Genomic DNA, 20,591 nt, shown 5'->3' with positions numbered 1-20,591 from the left:
CTTAACAGCATCCTGCCATGTTTTCGTGCTAATTGGATATTTTTCCCCCAAAAAAATCTTCCAGGGAATGCTTAATCATCCTGCAATTATCTTGCAATGTCCTAACATTAACCAAAAGATGCATATTTTAAATTTGTAAGGGAAACTCAATAATATATGTCAATTATTTAAAACACAACATCTGGCACTTATCAACTCAGAAATTCTTCACTTCTACCAAAAAAATGTATCAAGTTTACCCAAAAGCTAATATTTATCAAAGTAGATAAAATATCAACATTCTGTTAAAAGCCAGACACTGTCATTGAGATTAGAATTTGACTGTTAAATGACTGCTTTGAAGTTTCTTGGCCAAGCCAGGGGGTCATTTCCACAAAGAGCTAGTCTCAGCAGGAGGTTGATTTGGGATCAAGCATTACAAGGATGCCTTTCAAATTAGACTGGTTGACTTGGGATCAAGCATTTAGAGGATGTCTTTCAAATTAGACTTGACTCTGGGTCAAGTGTTAAAGTAATAGTGGTTCCAATGCCTTTCTGTCCATCTTCAAAACTAGGAGACAACAATTAAATAAAGTGGACCAAGTGTGATATTTGGAGTTCAATAAAACCTCAGGTGTGAAAAACAGGTTTGATCTCGAACATCAATGGTCATCATTATTTTTGGGTTAGTTTAATAAATTTCATATAAAATGGAAACAAACTTTTAATGACAAGAAAAAATCAAGGATTTTATTTCATACATTAAAAAAACATTGTAATGAAATAACTTTAAATTGCTTTGAAATACACTGATATCTGGCTTTTCTCCTTCGTCGCAAGTCACAGGCAAAACAATTCCACACATCATTTTTTTTAATCACCCATGGATGCCTGTGATTAGATTTGTCATGAAGATGCATAAATCTACTTAATAAATAATTGTGATCCCAAGTGATTTATTGGTCAGTAGGGGGTCACTTCCACTGGTGTAAAACATCTTTATTCATTTGCTTCTTGATGACATATTTTGTTTTTAATGCACAGTCAGCAGAAACAGGGGAAATCTTACCAAATGAAGCTACAGGTTTAAAGGTTTTGCCCATAGCTTGTGATAATATCATTTGCTTTGTATAATGTGATAAGTCAGATACCCTGACAAGATATATATAGTACATGAGAAGAAAAGAAAAAGAAAAATGATGAAATAGATTTATGGAAAGTTACCATATATACTCATTTATAAGTGGAGTCAAAATGCAAACAACAATAATTCTGATATGCTCTATCATAATGCACCTGCAAAGCAGGGTCTATGTTGATTGTTTTACTGATTACTCCTAACAAACTGCACAGACCCAGATCTGCCAGCACATTATGCACTGGCAGATCTGGGTCTGTGCAGTTTGCAGTTGGACTCATAAACAAGTATATATGGTATATCCACAGTAGGATATAAGAATTGAATAAACTGGATATTTACTCCCTCTTTTGGAACTGCTGTGTTGGGGGGGGGTGGGGGTTCAGCCCTGGTGAGGATGTTATGTGAACACTTGCAAGGCCAGACCAAGTCTTCATCAGCAAGATACTAAACATGCCATTGAAAACCATCAAATCCCTTTATGAGGAAGGCTAGTTAAGGGTGCATTTCATTATATGGCTCAACTTGAGTGAGTGGCCTGATAGTTATCTGGCACTATCATTTCAAGCCTACATGGAACATCTGGAACATGTCCAGACAGCCTTAGACACCAATCAACCTGCCATCATTAAACAAGGACTGTGCCTACATAAGGCACAATATACTGACAACTTTGTTAAAACTACTCAAAATTAGATTGCTTTACATAATTTGAGTGCATAAACATATTCATCATGCAAATTAGTCTATTTGTCTGCATGTAATATATCAACACACTGCTTATCAAAAGCTATGCATATCAGTGGCACCTTCCAAGTCTTTCAGATATATGACACAGTCTCCTGAAAACAAGAGTTCCTTGAAGGGACTGACACTCTTGTACTAAAAGAATTTCCAGGAATTCAAGTCAACATCATTTCTTCCGTTTAACCAGGAAATGCTGAAACCATGTCTGATGTTCCTTAGTGAGCACAATTTTCGTTTAAGGCAAAACAGGACACCATTAGAAGACTTTGTGAAAATACCAAGTCAGGAGAATTAGTGACATGATTTTTAATACGTTCATTGTGGCAGTCATATTTAAGGTCAGGTCTGCACATTTTCAGGACCAACAAGTTATCACAATTTGTCTTCAAGTGAAAACATCATGTTGATATGACTTCATTAATGAATATTAAAGATAAGATTTTAAACATGGCTGCCATGGTGACCATAATTGATACCAAGCCGATACCATTTTCCTTTAGTACCAACTAGACATAAGAAGTGTTCAGGTGAAAACCCAATTTGATACGACATTCCATCAATGTGTAGCAACAAAATCTTCAAGATGGTAACTGTTACAGCCATAATGAATATCAATTCAGTACAATTTTTATTTTAAAGCCAACTAAACAGCACAAGAAATCTTCCAGTATAAACTCTGGTACAACTCTCCATTCAGGAGGAGTATCAAAAACAAACCTTTTCAGGATGGCTATTATGATGGCCATGTTGGATGTCATTTTCAAAAAGAACCTACCAGACATCACAGGAAGTCTTTTAGTGAAAACCTGATGCTGATATAACTATTCATTCAGGCAGAGTAGAAAAAAGACTTTGAAGATGGTTGTTGTGGTGGCCATATTGAATGTCTACATGACATCATTTTTATTTAGGACAAACTATATATCATATGAAGTGTTCTTGTGAACACACTATGCCAATATGACTTTACTTTGAAAAGGAGTAGCAAAAACTGGATCTCCAAGATATCAGCCATGACATGTCAATTGGCATCAGTGCCATTTAGAACCAAGTAGACATCATTTTCAAAACATCCACTGTGGCAGCTATACTGGATGTCTGAGCAAGACCATTTTCATTTGGGACCAATCTGACCCTGTGATAAACTAGTGTAGAATTTCATGGCAATTGGACAAGTAGTTTAGGAAAAGTGTTGACAATAAATTTGTGCTAATGGATGGACAGCCATCAGTCAATAGATGACAGATAAAAGGCCATCCCATAACCAGCAGAGATTATAAATGCTAGGATATATTTATAAGACAAGTCTGCCATTAACCCATTCACTTGGAAATCAGATAAATTATGTCTCTTATGGAAAGGTGAAAATGATTTAAAATGCTACTTCTTCAACCACTAGAACAAATCATAATCAGAAAAGACCCCTAACCTGTCTTCATTAAAGTACAGATCTTTTAATTGAAACTAATACCATATATGTTTGCATGTAAATCAAACTGCAAACTACACAGACCCAGATCTGCCATCACATAATGTTCTGGTAGATCAGAGTCTATGCAGTGTGTTAGCTGCATTCACTAGAACAAACATCATTATGCAATGGCAGGTCTGGGTCAATGTGGTTTGCAGTTGGGCTCAACTCATAAGTGAGTATACACAGTAGATCAAAAATCTGAATAGTGAAGGAAAAATGTGTCCCTTTTGTCCCCCAAAAATTGAAGATGAAATGCACTTGCATCTTACCAAATATAATCACCTACAAGATGCTCCAGCAGATCAGGGTCAATAATGTTAGTTTTACCCAATTAATCCTAACATGCTGCACAGACCCAGATGTGCCAATGCATCATGTGAAGGTAGATCTGGGTCTGTGCAATTCGCAGATGGAGTCAACTCTTGAAGGAGACCAGAAACCAATGGAAATATAGAATAATAATAAAAGCACTACAGAAGAAAACCTTATTCTGAAGTATCATCTGTGACCGTAATACCAATATTTAAATATTGGCATATCTTCTAGGAGCTGAATTTCCATGACCTCGTATGCAAAATTTCTTGAGATCTGATTTTAATCCAATGGAAGCTTTGCTAAAAATAAGATTATAAAACCTGTCGTGTTTCAAGAAAACACAAATTTTCAGTAATCTTAAAAAACATTTATAAAAAAAAAATTCAGTCTATGTCTGTTACATGTAGTATGTATAAATGGTAATATGTAATGATTGGAACTGATGTAAAACTATCCCTTGGGCAGGTTAGATAGCAGCAATTCAAAGAAAAGAGGTAAAAGTTTCACATTAACTAGCTGACAATAGAAATTGGGGGAGGAGACTACTGAACCCACCTCCTTGCCCGGATGTGCAATCCCCCATAGGACATGCCATTTCTCCCTGTGATAAGCCTTATTATTCCCCTGGAACAAGCCCCTTTTTCATATTTTGGTCAGCTCTGACTAAATTGCAAAATAGCTAAAGTTTTAAGTATACAAACAAAGCCAGTGTGACTAATTAACAGTTAATCCTTATCAATGCATTTATCTTGTGAAAAGGACTGCCCTTCGGACATACTTCAAAGAAACCATGTTGACTGTGTGTATGTAAGCACCAGCAAATGAATGCCAAATAAACGATGCCTATTTTAATGTAACTTATGATGCCATGGTCTTCATTTTAACAGTTCAAATCTGCAGTTGAAGTTACTGTACATGTGGCAACTGTTTTTCCCATGTTTTATGCCCTACCTTATTTCCTAAGGTTTAAGTCTTAATGCATGTAACACTGTTTACTGAATAAAATATTTATTCTGAACTAGTTCTTTAGGGGAACATATACTACATGGTATGTTTTATTCGTTCTTTTAATATAATCATGGTAATTTAAAACTTTACAGATACTGTAGAATGTCAGGTGTTAACTGGCCAAGTTTCTTTGGCAGAAATAGAGATGCTATATTTACTATAGTACTGTTTGCAGTTGTTTAATAAAAAATCTGAAGTTTATGTGAATAATGTTTAATTTTAACGTTCTATTTACTGAAGAAAAAAAATGTCATGTGATATTAATTATTTGGTCCAGACTGCCGGATTTAGATGTGTGTGTGTGATTGGGATTTTTAACATAGCTTTAAAAAAAATCAGTCATATCGCAGTGTGGCAGTTTAGACACTGCAAGGCCCAAAGTTGAAGCTACAGGAAGCTGTAGAGGCCCTATTTGGTATAAAATAAAATTGAGAGGCCCCTTCAGACTGTGAATTCAAACTTAGGCCCTAACCTGTAGCTTGTTTAGCTTATGCCTAAATCCAGCACTGATTTCATCACTACAATATTCACAAGTGATAAAATAGAATATTGTATCTGTGGATTGCATAATATTTATGTATGGTTTGGGGGGGAGGGCTTCTGAGAAATGAAAATTGACAGACATAATGTAATAATCGGGACTTCTCTGAGAAAAAGTGAGATATTATGAGATTCAGAGGTTAGATGAGGAAATACAACCAAAATCGGGAGGTTTTTCTCCTGGCTTGAGAGGTGACAGGTATGAACTGTTTGGGCTTGTGGAATTTCAGTCAGGGCTTGAGTTTATTTAAGTCAACAGCCCAGGGCCTGTGCCTGAAAAAAATGTATTTGAACACTGACCAGTACAGTACATAAACTATTATACCAGACAGCAGATTCAACTTCTGAATGTGCAACCCAAATCTGGTCTCTTCCTGCCTGGAATCAGGTCACAATTAGTACTTCCAGTTCAGTACCCACGAATATAGTTCTAGGCTATTTTTAGAACATTTTTTCCTCTCTCATTTTGGTGGTGATAAGAGTTATATTTATGCATTTTTGGTAGGGATTTAAAGGTAGTTGTTTATTCTTGAAAATATGAGTTCAGGGTGTGGTTTTCCGTGTGTATTTTGGCGACAGTGCACAGTAAGTAATAAGGCCTTGGTGATGATCTGGAAGTGAAATCTGTGTTCTGTTTACATGCTGCTCTGTCCAGCCTCTCAAAAAAAATGCAGGTCAACCATTGACAAGAACTTCACTGTGAAGTCATCTGTGAAGGTATTTTAGATTAACACATGATTTGTATTGATAATCACACAGCGGAAAGGTCAGTATTGAAAAACAAATGTAGAGAACATATAGTAAAATTAATTGTGTTCTATGTCCTGTCTGTCTCGCTTGCCATGTTTATGTTTGTATTCTAGGACTGGCTAGTATTGCATCATGGGACCACGTGATCTATCATTTCATCAAAACTTGGACAAACTCTGCGATTTATGGAATCATGGTATCTTCCAAACAAATTAATCACTACCTGCTTACGATATTTAATTTATAAACATTACAGTCGAATTAAAATCTGTAGAGTTTTACATACATAAAAGGTCAAGTTAGATTTCTGGTCTCCATTAAGTGAGCCTATAAGCTAATAACCAATATGTGACAGTTATGCCAATGTCAGAGACACTTTTCAGGGCAATTATTCCTCTCTTGAGGAGCCATTAAAATGCATTATTGACCCACAAAATCACTGCAATCGAAAGCTGGCATATTTATAGCCTCTTTTTTATCACCTTAAGAAACTCCATACTGTTCTCCAAGTGATCTTCATTTTGGAAGTGCCCCTTTCAAATACTGACCTTTACCTCATCTTACTATATTCTTGGACAACCAACATTTTCTGGATTAGTATGGGCATGCATGATGTATTCTGCTACTAGACTTTGCATGTTCACTTTTGAAAAAGTACATCTTATCCTATTCCTGTACAGTCTTGAGAATGATGTTCTGTAATTTCTATGTTTTTATAGGAGAAAAATCCTGGATTTAAAAGTGAATCTGGAAGATTAGTGTGAAATTGTCTTTGAAAAGGTTCTCACTGAAAACAAAGAATTTTTTTTTTTACAAGTGGGGTTTCAATCATGATTTATCTATCGTGCAAGTCCAAATCAATTGATTACTGTACTGTTATATTTTATCAAGCCCTTTTGGATTACGTCAGCAAGGCTACAAAATCTGACTTGTCCACTCATATCGACAAGTTGTGACAAAGGAAGGGCAAATCACTTTTTCATGATTATTGTCTCATTGGATGAGTGACATTCTAAACAGATTCAGAATCAATACATGAAAGATGAGCTAATCTGATTCCTGACAAGTAAAAGTTCCAAGTCACTGTGCAGGACAAGTAAAAGTCACCCTGCAGGACAAGTAATCACCTTTTATGGTTCAGTCTGATTTGGTGTTTAATGGCACAGTAACAAGCAAGTCATTTAGTACCAAGGTAATTGAAGCCAACCCTGGGGCTGGCCCATAGGTAGGATTCAAAGTTTCACCCTTTCGAAAGGTCATGAGTTCAGCACGCTAACCACAACAACTGCTATCCCTGTTAGTTTCATCTTCTCTTGCAACATGCAAAATGGTGCACTTAGCCTATACTAAATCCTCTAGCTCACTAGGTACTAAAACTGGAAACTGAAAAATTTTCAAGATTCTTTACATATTTGTGTAAAATTGTTTCCTTTAAAAAAGAACTATGCCAATATCAAATATTGATTCTTCAATCATAAAAACTCAACGTGCACAGTATGTTTTAGGTCTGGCTATAATTAAGACTCCTGATAATCCAGAAGAACTTAACACCTGGATAAAATTATTCTTAGGCATGGTTGAAAACTTGAAGAATTAAGTATGCACATTAACTAGAATGCTTGCTGGTTTCAGGAAAATCACTTGCGGGGGTAAAATTTAGCTGCACTGATTAAAACTTCACTACTTGTCTCTGTGCAGATTAGTTGCAGATTCACACCCAGATAATAAATATGTGTAAAATATGTGTACAATTTCTACCTTAACAACCACAGGTTAAACACAGCATGTGTTAATTATCAATTACTTTTTCACAGTCTTGAAATTATGTTACCTGCAGCACCTGTAACACTATCTGACACGACAAAATATATAAAAAATAATACAATATATTTATTCTCTGACCCATTACATTCTTAACAGTACAACTCATAAAAAATGTCTCATAGCTGGTTGATTAAAACAATTTCTCCACATTAAAATTACACCTATATTATTGAAAATGATCCGTGAAATGCAAATACCGTTAAGAAATCATATGAAATTTGGTTTTGATATCTCAAGTTGCCAACCATGTCTCGTTAATAATATACCTACCTGAGGGACATGTAATAGAAGGATTTAAACCCATTATCTTAAATTGGGGACCCAGGTGGTGGAGTTTACTAAAGGGCTTGCCTTTATTTATCACTGCTATCTCACCTGTCCATGCAAGTTCTCTCGCTCAGCCAATGAGTGTATGTGAGAAAGCTTGCAAGTAGCTTCCTGTGGATCAAAAGTTCTTACCAGGTTTTCCTGGGTTCTTACTCCACCAGATATACTGGCCGTCATGTGCTGAAAAATGGTGTTAAACCTACAAGAACAATAACACTAGAAATTCTTCATGATCTAGACCCATTTTCTTATCAAGACTGCATTGGCAACATGTATAATTTTAGGGACAACATAATTAGTATTGAGCAGCAATGTGCTCCAAGTAAAATGAAAACAGGGTCAAGTAATTGTGCAATATGTATTATATGTGCCCTGGGCTGATGGCTGATACAATGAAGATAGGAGAACTTGAGCTGTGGAAGAATAAAGTTAAAAACCTCCCTTGAAAAGCTAAGAAATATCACTGCCAGATTAAGGAGTGAGAAGCAATATAATACTGTTACATGACATTTGGAAAATGGTAAAAACTTAAGGGCAAGTAAGTTAAGTGATGTTAAAATTATTTCATATGGAGGACAGGGTTATCACTTATTTTTATCAAAATCCATCAAATGATGCAAAATATGCTGTGATACATGCACACTATAGGAAATAAACCATCCCTTTAGTGCACTGCTTCTACGTTTTGAAATTTTGATACATAAAGTACCAATATTTAATGCATCTTCTACCATTAGTTCCATGTCACACAGGGGATATAATGCCATATAATTTTGGACTTATTTATTTAAAACAATGGGATTAGATAAATGGCTTAAGTGGCTTTGAAAGCATCATCCTTCATAAGCAGAAATATAATTGAAAAAAGTTACAAGCCACACACGGGCCACAAATCCATAAAAATTTGAAGGTAAACATTCAAAAACGAAGCTGATCTATGTGTTCTTATCATAATAGAAAATCTAATTTTAATCTATACTGTTGCCAAAGTTAACAAGTGAAAACAAAACGTGTGACATATGACATGACAGACGGACATGGAAAACTCAACTGGCACACAAAATAGATATGGCCGTAATACTAAAATTCACCCACACAACGCTGGATGTAACAGACTGCATACTGAGCATCAGACAAGCTTTTTGTGATGTTGATGTCATACACATCAGTATGTATCAAGCGATACAACTCTGTGGCCAATCATGCTGAACAAAATAACTAAATAATAAAAATTTAACACTGAGCTAGTGTGGACAGATGGATCAATACGTGATAATCACTATGTCAACCTTTTCACGGAAAGAGGCAATTAAATTAATCTAATTTGCTGTATTTGAGACTTGATCAAAATGTATTAATTAAGACCTAAAAATGATTGGATTATTTATTTAACACATTTTGAGCTTTAACAAAATCTATTCCTTTGACTCAAGTGTCTCCTTCGAAGTGGCAGCAACCTCTGAAAAACAATTAGTGTGTTTGAACAAGATCATATCACCTGTATATCATCTATCAGATAAACAAAGCAATTAAGCTTAGTCATGGGAATCACTAATTATAAAAATATTTATCATACTAGATCTTAAATCTTGTAACTGTTTAATGACTTTTGTGATCAATATATCTTTGACTGATATGAAATACATGTTTAATAGTTTTGTAAGATAATTCAAGAATAATTTAATTCTGGCAGTTTTGACATTTTTCAATACTGAGAGTTTTTGCAGGATTTGTTTCCAACTCATTTGTAAGCATTATTGAGGAATAATGACTAATTAACAGCTCACAAGAATAAGACAGAGAACTGTCAATTTATTTAACATGCAGTACAAGCTCATCTGTAAGTCAACTCCAACTGCAAACGAAACTGACCATGATGGTAGAGATAATTATCTTGGGGAAAAAATTAGGAATGGCAGATTACAATTGGTCAGTTTAACTTAAGGTGTACACCCTGGAAGAAATGTGGAATTTAAAGTAACGACTTTGGGCAAATTTCCTCATTCCAAGCTATTTCCTGCAAGAGGAGCAAGGAACGTTTGACTCCAGGAAAACTAAAAAGTGGTTCTTCCTCGTTAAGACAAGTAAGGGAACCAGATGGCTGTCTTGTAGGCAACGACAGGCCTTAAGTGCCTGGATGCACATTTTCTTGAAAAGAATAGCATTAAGGGAAACAGCTCTCTGGAACAGTCTGGGACAGTCCGAAAGACGGAAGTCTGGATAAGAGATCAAGTGGTTAGGATAGAACGGTCAAGAAAGATCAAACGTATACACATGAAGGTGGGAAGACGTGGGATACACGGAGACAAAGACGGGAAACAACGCTACGTGATGCAAAATCAGGCATGGACATTGTGTCATTTCACCACTCTCGTTATCATGATGAAATGAATCAATAACAGAACACTACTATTGATATTCTGTAACATAAATTTGCTTGAATTGAATCTGACACTTAGTTTATGTCATTGATTAAATTGTTATTCTCTTGTCTATAGGGAGCTAATTGTATTGTCTTATTTCTTCTCAATAGTTATGCTCAGATCTCTGTTGTGTATTATTTATCCACTCAAACCGGGCAATAAAATCGAGGAAGGTCATCCTCTAGAAAACAACAGCCAAATCTAATTAACCACCCCTTTTTTACCAAGAGGGAATATCATTACATGCATAACCCAGATCTACCAGAGCATTATGTGATCTGCAGTTTCGATCTTCACTTGACTTACATGCATATAGTATATTTTGTTTCAGGTATCAAATGTTTTTAAAACTTCATGAATTGGGTATGGCATCCTAGTGTTTCTAAGGAAGGATCATTGTTTACTGGTCTGTAAAATGATGGTTTGTGGTATCCATAAAAACACTTGAAAACTGATGACCAATGAAAAATATTGAATTGCAAGTGTTCAAAAAAAAATTATTTGGATGTAGTTTGTAGTTTTTGGGTCTAACGTAATTCTTCTGCACATAAAATGCTATAAAAGGCAGCCTGGATATTTGGCAGAGGAAACTCCAGAAAAAGAAAACTCCATCCAGTGGGAAGATAGCAGCAAGCTTTTTCACATACCCTGACAATGGTCCAGATAGGACTCAAATTCATGTGGACGGGTCAGATATGAGGCCCCCTAATTCAGATATAGAAAAGTCTGGACAAATTAAAGTCCAGATTAATAAAGCTGCACATTAAGACAAACCATAAACGCATGGATGGAGACATTATTTCACATTTACATATACATTCGTTATAAACCTGTACTAAAGCTAGAACCGTGGTTACTATAAAGGAGGTAGGTAGATCCTGACAACCATGAATTATGATTGGTCATGTAGGTGTAACTTAACTACCTTACCCAGGCCTGGACAATCAAGAAGTTTACTGAATTAAAAAGACCGCAAATTTGCCTCCTTCTATAGCTTATTAACACAGAGGTTGTCAGCTAGTGGTTGAGATCGTTTGTCACTCAACTTGTTTCAAATGCTTAACAGCCAAAAGAGTCATAATGAGAAACATTTGTCCTCAAAATGAAAGCAAACTACAGAATTTGGAATGGGGTAAGACACATTTTGCATCTTTGAGGAGAATCTTATGTATCATACAAGTACCTCGAATGCATGTTGATAGCAGCTAAATGGACTGCTTTGGCTATTGATGAAAAAAGGATAATAATCGAAAAGTTACAAATGATCAAACTGATTTTTCATTAGTAAACTCTCAGTTAATCCTACAGTCATTTCGGACTGTAGAAACAGTCCAAACAGATTGGGTTTCTTTTTATGCTGACAAATTTCCAACAACAAAATGTACAGTTTATCTGCCAATTATATACTGTATCAACACATATCTAAAGTGTATTCCTGACTTGCATAAAATTTCCAGCAGTTCTAAATTGAGTACTCTGTACTTGTTCATAACACAAGTCCAACTGCAAACTGCACAGACCCTGATCTGCCACTCACTTATAAGAGAGTATATACAGTAACACATTCCCTTGTATAGTATGGCCTAGGTCTTTACCTGTAAAAGTAGTACACTGCCAATACAAGCATAATTTTACCTAAAACTAATGCTCATTTCTGACCTTGACGGTACAGCAGATTTGACAACAATACAGCTAACATACCCTAAGGCTCCCCAACCCAACAAAATGTGTATTTCCTATTGCACTGATTTTAAAATTAGGGTAGATAGGTAGGTTGGCTTTTATAACATAATGATTAGTATATTATAATGAACTAAGCACTTCAGGTACTGGGATACACTAACTCAATTAGACGCACAAATAAATCATGGGAAACTTCTTTTTACAGTTTTTAATTCTTTTAAATATTTTTTTAAACATTACTGTATATTATAAAGAATAGTATCTATAATATAACAATCACTTCAAGTATTGGGCTGAACCAGCTCAATTAGATGCACAAATCATTTTGGGATTTGGGGGATCAGCAACAAAAAACATGGACTGTCAGCTGACTGGAAACACACATTTTTCTCTTTTTTTTGCCAAATGAACCCAAACATAAGTAGGTCAAATCAAATTGTACAGATTCAGATCTGCCTATGCTTTATAAAAAATTTTTTAGGAGTACTCAGCAGAATAAACAACACAGACACTCATGACAATATTAACATGTTTGGATACCTTATTCACCTGAAATGAGCTATACTATAGAATTTTCCAGATCTTGCAATCATTGAACTTATTTTGTAATCTACCAGCATATAATATAGTAAATACCTACTTAAATGTTTTCTTTCAACACCAACAAATCAGTAATGATAAATTGTGTACTTGCAATTTTTTTCTCTTTTATCATTATTTCAACCTCAAAATTGGTTGACTCTTCCTAGCCATGGGAGATTACTCTAACCTTCCTGGCGGGGGGGGGGGGGCTACTCTAACCTTAAAAATACATTAGAGTAATGGTCAGCAAACACTTTTACATTGCAACTCAGCTGTCTACAACCAACCGTGAACGTTTTCATTGCCAGATATATTGTTTAAAGATATATATTCATTACCATTTCAAATTTCATCACCTTTAGTGACCTCTGCCATTGCTAACAACATCTGTAGAGACACCGATGGGCATTCATTCGTGAAAAGTTGTAGGCATATTTTTTTATTTTTTTCCTCATGAAAATCGGGGGGGGGGGGGCAAGATTGGAGGAGCGGGACACAGAACAAAATATTGCGGGAAAAGCATGAACCCACGCTCATTGTGCAACACTGTCAATGTACACCACCATCCATTACCAGTCCCCTCTGGAGGGAGAAAACTCGGAAATTTGCAGTGTTAATGTGATGGAAAAAATGATCAGTTACCCTTAAGATAGAACCTAGACAGCGGTGCTGTATATTAAGGCTAGAAGCATGTGTACCATGGTTCATCCTTGTACCTTAAACAGCTTTTACGCTACAAAAGCAGAATCCACAGAAACCTTAAAATATTGACATGTGACCTTGACCTTGTAAACAAGCCCCTTACCAATGTGGAATGCAAAATTCTCTTAGTGATAATATATCAGTAAACAATTTGTTTTCTGAACTTACATTAAACAGCACTCAAGCTAAAAAGCTGAAAGGAAAATGTCACTGAAATCCAAGATAGAGACTTAAGGACTTCCAAGACATGACCACAACATAAGGATCTGTGCATCTTCTAGTTACTATCTATAGTTGAAGCAAATTTCATCCTTTCATCATAGATGACCACAAATCTTTCAGTAGAAAGAAAAGCCTAACGGCAAACATTAAACATAATTAAACACTGAACTTTGACATTGACATCATTGTCACTGCTGTTTGGATTTAACACTACTTCTCAGCGCCAGATAGACATACATGTCAAGCGGTAGAAATGGTAGACAAAGAACTAGGGTGGTGGTGGGGGACCCACCCAAAAATCACAGATCTATGAGAAGCTACTGGCAGCTTTCTCACATACCCACTTTGGCCAGCTCGACACTCAAACTCACATGGACATAGGAGAGATAGCAGTGACCTGTAACGGCAAATGCTGTTGACCACTCAGCCACCCAACAATGACAATGAGAATCAGACCCACTAATGCAGTATGAAACGTATAATATTGTTTTTTCACATGTATACCTGACCAATGAATACTGCAAACAGCAAAGCTCAGATTATTTTTTTAAACTTCAGAATTTTCAAGTAGGAAAAAGTTAACATTGTGTATGTTCTGTAGATAATGGTGTCCAATTATGTCCGTTCATTACATGTCAAGTTACTCATATGTATGTCAACTTTCACCGATAGCTTCAGTTAAAAATGCTGTGACATGAAATTGTATAGTTGTTTGTGCCTATATCCACTTGTAATTGGTGCAAAACAATACACCAAGTTATATGTGAAACTTTTTCAATGTGTTGTATTTCGTGTCATGTTTAAGTCTAAATATGAATCTCTGAGGTCAGGTTTATAAATATTCATTAAATGTAAGCTCAAAGTTATGCAACCAGTTCACGCAAAGCTGTTTAAATATAATTAAATTTTGGCATATACGTAACACTTCTGGGACCCACAATCATGGTCAAGCATTAGTCCAATTACTCCAAAGTTTTCCAAGCTAGACTTTTCCATGGTTTTCCCTAGAATACTGTGAAAAATCTACAGCCTGACAAGCAGACAATACAGGTACATGAATCAACTCCATTACTTGGTCTAACTATTGTTAGTAAATGATGAGCAAAGTATTTCATCATAAAAGGCGAACCCATTTTGAACATCTCCTTTATTCTGAACATGCGGCTGGGATAAGATAATGAGCATGCAATTGGAGGGACAGATCAAACCATGTCAGTTTTTTCCGATTTGTAAAAAGCAAGTGTGTGTTGTCAATAGGTTTTTCCTTTTTTACTGAAAAAATCTGTGCCTGTGACATCAGCCTTAGAAGAATTCAGAATAAGAAAGGAAATGGCTACTAGTTATTCATGACTGCTGAATATTAAAGTAACCTGCATAGGGTAAGTACCTTCGTATTGATTCTCCACCTCTTGTACTGATATGTGTATTGGTATGGCACAAGTACTGATTGATGCTTCGATGGATCACTTAATTCCTAGTTAAAATCTCAAAAGCTAACATAATGTTAAACTCGTATTTTTGCTTGTGTTTTGAATTCAGTGCAACAGTGATAACTACCATGTAAATCACCCCTTCATATAAACAGATGCAGACATCTGGTTTCTATACATCCATTATAACACTGATCAAAATAATTCTCTAACTAGTAACTGATACGAAATTAATCAAAAGAATGATGGACATATCGAAAACAAAAGCAACTTTACAAATAACTGAAGGTATAAAATCTGTCAAGCTTACATTAAACGTTTAAGCATATTTGAAGGACAAAGACCCTTTGTGCATCATTTTGCATTAATGTAACATGTACAGTATATATTGCTTACTTAAACATATATTCATACAAAACATTAAATGTCATGGACTTGTCTAGAAAATATAACAACCAGGCTATAAGCAAACATATTGTTTAAAGCTTTCCTCCACTTTAAGTGAAACTAACTTTTTTTTTTTAATTCAAGAGCACAATCCCTCTTTCTGAATCAATCCAGTGTTTAACTAGAACCTGATAGGAAAACTTTGTGATATTAGACCCCTTAATATGCCAGCTCTACAAATATACTGGTGTAATTACCATATTTCTCCACATAAATTAATCTGCAGTGTTAAATTTTAAACATGGACTTGTCTAGAAAATATAACAACCAGGCTATAAGCAAACATATTGTTTAAAGCTTTCCTCCACTTTAAGTGAAACTATTTTTTAAATTCAAGAGCACAATCCCTCTTTCTGAATCAATCCAGTGTTTAACTAGAACCTGATAGGAAAACTTTGTGATATTAGACCCGTTAATATGCCAGCTCTACAAATATACTGGTGTAATTACCATATTTCTCCACATAAATTAATCTGCAGTGTTAAATTTTAAACATTAATTGTAAATCAATATATTGTGCAATTTAAAGATAACATTTAATATTTTTAAAAATCTCAGGTGCTGAATTTCAACAGCTAACCTCTTCTCCTTTTTTGCATTTTACTGGATATTCAAATGACACACTTTTCATTCTTCTTTCTCTCCTCAGTAGTCCAAAATGACTTTTAATAAATTTACACTTTCATTCTATCTTTTCTGACTGTAAGGAAGCAATTAATTCAAGTGTAACTGATAACCTGATTTTTTTCTCCACTACCACATATACCGCTTATTAGCTGAATCAAGCTGCAAACAACAAAGACACTGATCTAACATAACATAGTACACCTGCAGATCAGGGTCTATGTTCTTTGTTATAATGATAACTCTTAACAAACTGCAAAGACCCACATCTGCCCAGGCATTAGGTGATATCAGATTTGGGTCTGTCCAGTTTGCAGCGGGACTTCTCAAAGAGAGTATATCTGTATACTGGGTGATTCCCAAGGCTATTTAATGAGCAGCAAAGATGTACAGGACTCTGTTCTACTGTAAGGAAGGCCGGTTAGCATGTAATATTTTATCCTTGCCTGACAAGAAGGCATATATGGCTGCATGACTTGTTCCCTGTAAATCAGAGCACAATGGCTTTGCTAATATCTCTGTCTGCCCAATGAACAGAAACCTATGATAGGGTGATAGAAATCAAAAGACAAAAGTCTGGGGTTGACAGTGTCATGACTGGGCTATCAGCATAACTTTAGCTGCCATTGGCATCCTGGAAGAGTTCCTAGGACTGAAATGAATAAACCACTCAGGTTCAATTGGTATAGACTTTTATTACAAAATATCATGATATAACTAATAATTGTTCTTAACTGAACTGGATCAAAGTTAAGTTGTTAAATTCCAACAAAACTGGAAGTGTCATTAACGTCGTGTTCAATATGAATCTGCCAATATAATACAACACTGGAACTAAACAAAATTAACAGCCATCTATACTCACTTATAAGTCATTAGTCTAACAGAAAACAACATAGACCCTGATCTGCCATCGCATGAAACACATGCAGGTCAGGATCTATGTTGTTTGTTCTACTGATTACTACTAACAACCTGCAGAGACACAGATATGCTGGCACATTATGGATGGTAGATCTGAGTCTGCGTTGCTTGGAGTTGGACTCAACTTATAAGCATATACTGATGGTATTTAGAGCTTCTTAGTTTTGCATCCAAGCAACAAATTTATGCCTCATTGCGAAGGACCCTTGATCCAGAGACTGTGACGTCAACATGGTTTAATACAGACCAATATGCAAGGAACAGTATTAGTAAATACCAAGGTATTTGGTAAAGACCAAGTTTTCCAAAAATGTAAAGTAATTTTAATAATTGTGATGCCTTCCAGCTGAAAAAACACAAATCTGCAGACCCAATTTTTCAGACTGAAACACTGCCAGTTCCAGGAATGGATTACGAGTCCAGATTTTCTCATAAGACTTAAACCAGTTGTTCCATCAAAGCAGCAGGTAAGTTAAGTCTGCTATAACGTTTTAATGTTTCTCCAAAAGACCTGAGTGAGTTCCAATGGCTGAAATCTCATGTCCAATTTTCACACTTCATGCAGTGCATATCATGGCAAATTACAGCCAATCCCCAAAAACTTTGTCTAAATATATATAACCAACTAGTTCAATGTATTAAGAAAATCATGCACCTCCTTGGACATGTGAAGGAGAAATGAAGACTATTTTCCTCTCAATTTTCTCATGACAAGGAACTTAACTGACATGTCTTATTGACCTGGAAGACTTGTTCCCATTGATGGCATCATTTTCAGTCGAATGACACGTGTAGTTATTCTGCTCAGGTGTTTTATGGCACGGCAACGATTACATTACTTATAGTCCTGGGGGCAACTGAAATAAAGTGCCTTGCCCACCAAAGCAACATATTAAATGACCAGGGCCATTCCTATGGTTGGAACGTAACATGCACCGTTTTAGAGGCCAGTCCAGCGCACTAACTATGGCTCTAATATATGTAGTTGGATTAATGAAAAATCCCTGAAAAAGAATTAGCTTAATACAGTACCAACATGGATCTTTTAAAATCTTAGGCATTTACCATTTTGAAGGGTAAATTAATCTAGTTGAAAAAAAAAATTAAAATTAGAAGTATTGTATTACACATTCTAACAACTTGCCAGCATATTATATACTCTTGATGGCCACAATGTAGGAACAGCATGATGATGTAACCAAAGATGCCATTGGAAAACAATAGAATTAGATACAAATGTAGGGCAGCTCTGGTGGCCTAATGGTTAGAGAGTGTGTCCGCCTTGGATGCAGGAGGTCACAGGTTTGAACCCTGGTTGAATCATACCATAGACTTATAAAACCTGTATTAACAGGTGCCTCGCTAGGCACTCAGCATTAAGAGTTTAGTGTTAGGACTGGTCAGCCTGGTGTCAGGATAATGAGACTCAGGTAGGGCATCATGCTACATGTCTGCAGCATGATGCCCCACTGCTAGTCATCACTATAAACTGCCATACTGCAGACACTGTAGTGACATGACTGAAAAATTAAAGCTACATTAAAAATCCAGATCACACACACACAAACTGTACCAACTTCTTGCCATTGCACGTCAGAATAATGGATTCAAACTAGTACTGCCAAGACTGAAAGTAAGTGTGCTACCACTGAGCTTTGTTTTCACCTATAATGATAAAAAATTGAACGAAAATATTCTACTATAATTTTTGTTGAGAATACCAATGTATATATGGAGGAAACTAACTTCTTACATGCTCTGAATTTCTTTAAATCATAAGTCAACAGTATGGTTTATTTAACTTGCACATTGATTGACTTTTACATACTTGCCAAGTGACAATGAATGAGAAATAATGGCACACATCAAATCCAAATGGCTAGAGCCATTACTTACCTTTCAATCAGTTTTTGACTCAACCTAAGACCTATTCTAAGTGCAGTAACCTAAGTACAACAGCATTTTTTTAAAGCCTTCGACAGGGAAAAGAAAATTCTTCACTGCTTGTGCAAACAAGCAATAAACAAATGGCAAACAAATGACGTACAACTAGTGCAAGATACCCTGCCAACACAAAAAGATGACCCCCAAAATTATAGGTAGTGTCAAGAAATTAAATGCAAAGACAAAATCTACTTTTTCTAAATTAAAAACACCATGCCAAGTCAATGAAACATTGATCACTGTATTGTAACAAAAAAGTATTAAATACTGCAACTTAAGATGAGAAATAAAACAAAGAACCAAGTTTATTTTTTAGACGAAAGTAAATAAACTGTAAATTTACCTAGTCAAAGCAATTTAACTGTTAGTGCATCAACGCTGTCGATTATTTTGAAAAGACCAAAAAAAATCAATGAAGAACTGACTGCAGTATAATCACAAAGATAGATACATGATAAGAATTAAAACCAGGAAACAAATTTATTTTCTAAAAGGAAAAAAGTATTTGCCAACTTCATACATTAATCTATTGTTGTTCCAGGGTAAGTGTCATTGTTACCAAAACACACAAACAGAACACATGAAAAAGATGTCCCCTTAAAAGGTGCGTTGGATGAGAAAATGAATACTGCTCAAATTCTAAATATTATATTTCAAGTTATCCATGATTTTAAAATAAAAGAAGACGAATTTTGTTAGATCCTTGGATACTGCAAATTTACTGAGATGGAAATTGTACTTGTTCCATTGCACTGCTTTAACTTAATGTAAGAGAGAAGAACAAGTCGTAATTGTATATATTTTTGGTCGTCACAAAACAAAAAGCTACAGTGATTTGAAATTAAGAGTTTAACTGCCACAATCAAAGAACAAGACAACTGAGGTTTGTTTATTTAATTCTTTAATAATTCTAGTAAACAATTTTAAGTTACAATGTGACAGATTTCACTGAAAGTGAATATGACATGTGGGTATCTTTAGTGCCTTTCTTCAGTGACCTGTAAAAAAATCTCCGTTTTTTTGTAAAATGCGTACCCCTTCTGAAAATCAGAATACTGGTTTTAAAAAAAAGTCTGTTACATACACCAATGGGGTTTTTTTTGTGGGAGGGGGTAACTGACATTTATCAGCACATAACATGATACAGTGTATACATGTGCACATGCACATAGCAGTCAGTACATCTGGTTGAGGAAGAACCCGGGAAGAACCACACAAACCACATGAAGCTTCTGACAATTTTTCTCACAAACTCGTGCTGATCAAGTCGAGACTAAAATACATGCAAACTGCGATGAGATGTGTGAGTGATGTTAAAAACAACTGCCTTAACACATTAACCCCTAGTGACGACTTTACGGGGCAGGAGGTAGTAGCCTACTGCCGAGGTCTGTAGCGTCATGATCATGCATGATACACTAAAGTGGGTGGTATTACAGAAAGGTAGCCAGATGAAGCTCTACAATGATACCAAACAATCTGGAATATCTAGTTGCACAACAAATTAC

General features: G+C 35.5%; 1 protein-coding gene across 1 annotated transcript in view; it reads right to left on the bottom strand.

Moving 5' to 3' along the window:
* Positions 1-20,591, bottom strand: part of LOC149799453 (anosmin-1-like) — a 153,733-nt gene that overhangs the window by 90,348 nt on the left and 42,794 nt on the right. The window lies entirely within an intron of this gene.

This window comes from Sinohyriopsis cumingii, chromosome 5, assembly GCF_028554795.1.
Source record: "Sinohyriopsis cumingii isolate HCF-2022 chromosome 5, ASM2855479v2, whole genome shotgun sequence".
Lineage (NCBI taxonomy): Eukaryota > Metazoa > Mollusca > Bivalvia > Unionida > Unionidae > Sinohyriopsis > Sinohyriopsis cumingii.
The sequence above is the reverse complement of the archived record's forward strand: the minus strand, read 5'-3'. Positions and strand labels throughout refer to the sequence as shown.